This window comes from Drosophila montana, unplaced genomic scaffold, assembly GCF_035044405.1.
Source record: "Drosophila montana isolate Dmon_TW-CO22-7 unplaced genomic scaffold, ASM3504440v1 contig_2107_1, whole genome shotgun sequence".
In the NCBI taxonomy this organism is placed as follows: domain Eukaryota; kingdom Metazoa; phylum Arthropoda; class Insecta; order Diptera; family Drosophilidae; genus Drosophila; species Drosophila montana.
The window spans coordinates 1-1,042 of NW_026997018.1; the positions used below are offsets into that span (position 1 = coordinate 1).

General features: G+C 38.1%; 1 long non-coding RNA gene across 2 annotated transcripts; it reads left to right on the forward strand.

Annotated features, from left to right (window-relative positions):
* Positions 1-7: 7 nt before the first annotated feature.
* On the forward strand, positions 8-720 carry LOC135427013 (uncharacterized). Of its 2 annotated transcripts, none has more exons than XR_010435975.1 (3): positions 8-284; positions 342-531; positions 594-720. It is a non-coding gene; the product is annotated as an uncharacterized LOC135427013 (long non-coding RNA). The 2 variants fall into 2 exon arrangements; XR_010435976.1 differs by having other exon boundaries at positions 8-276.
* The last annotated feature ends 322 nt before the right edge of the window (positions 721-1,042 follow it).

Consider the following 1,042-nt stretch of genomic DNA (forward strand, 5'->3'; position numbering starts at 1 on the left):
ACAGAGCATTTACAGATACCATACATCCAAATGGAAGCGAGTGTGTGAATGGAATATGAGTGAACACACAGGAGGAATTGGTTCCCACTTGACCATGGTGCAGAAACACATTCCAAACAAACACGCTCCACATTCATATGTAGGCAGCCAAGCTTTGTCCGGATTTATTTAGGATAGATGTTTACAAATTCCAGTTACAAAATTTGAAGCTTAATATAATCACAATACTTTGATTTGATATAGTTTAGGGTTTTATCCCGGTATGATATAGCAAGTGTAATTATGTTTGTCTCATTTCTTCTTTGTAATTGATTGTGATTAATTGAGCATAACATCTTTAGACTGAAAGCGGCGACAGCATTACTAGTATTTTGAATGCCATAAGCCGGCTGTTCTGATAATGTGCTGTAAGGGAGAGGAGGTGACGTAAAAATGGCAAGAGTGCAGGGCAACTTGGATGAAAAAACTGCTGCTTGAGACAAAAGGCAGGACTAAAAAACATCTTAGAATACCCTGCTGCTGCAATGCCAGGTATGACAAAGTATTTTAACTGGTTACCATGCGTTGTCGTTTGTGCGTCTCCCCTCTCATAGAGACTGACGTGCGATGGATTTTTAATGTATAGAGTAAGTTTATTTATGGGTGATGTTGTGTGACTGTGCAACTGGATAAATGACAAAGACATCAAATGAATGATGCAAAAGTTTATTAGGAGTGGATGGTTGTCATCCAAGTTGCCCTGCACTCTTGCCATTTGTACGTCACCTCCTCTCCCTTACAGCACATTATCAGAACAGCCGGCTTATGGCATTCAAAATACTAGTAATGCTGTCACCGCTTTCAGTCTAAAGATGTTATGCTCAATTAATCACAATCAATTACAAAGAAGAAATGAGACAAACATAATTACACTTGCTATATCATACCGGGATGGAGCCCTAAACTATATCAAATCAAAGTATTGTGATTATATTAAGCTTCAAATTTTGTAACTGGAATTTGTAAACATCTATCCTAAATAAATCCGGACAAAGCTTGGCTG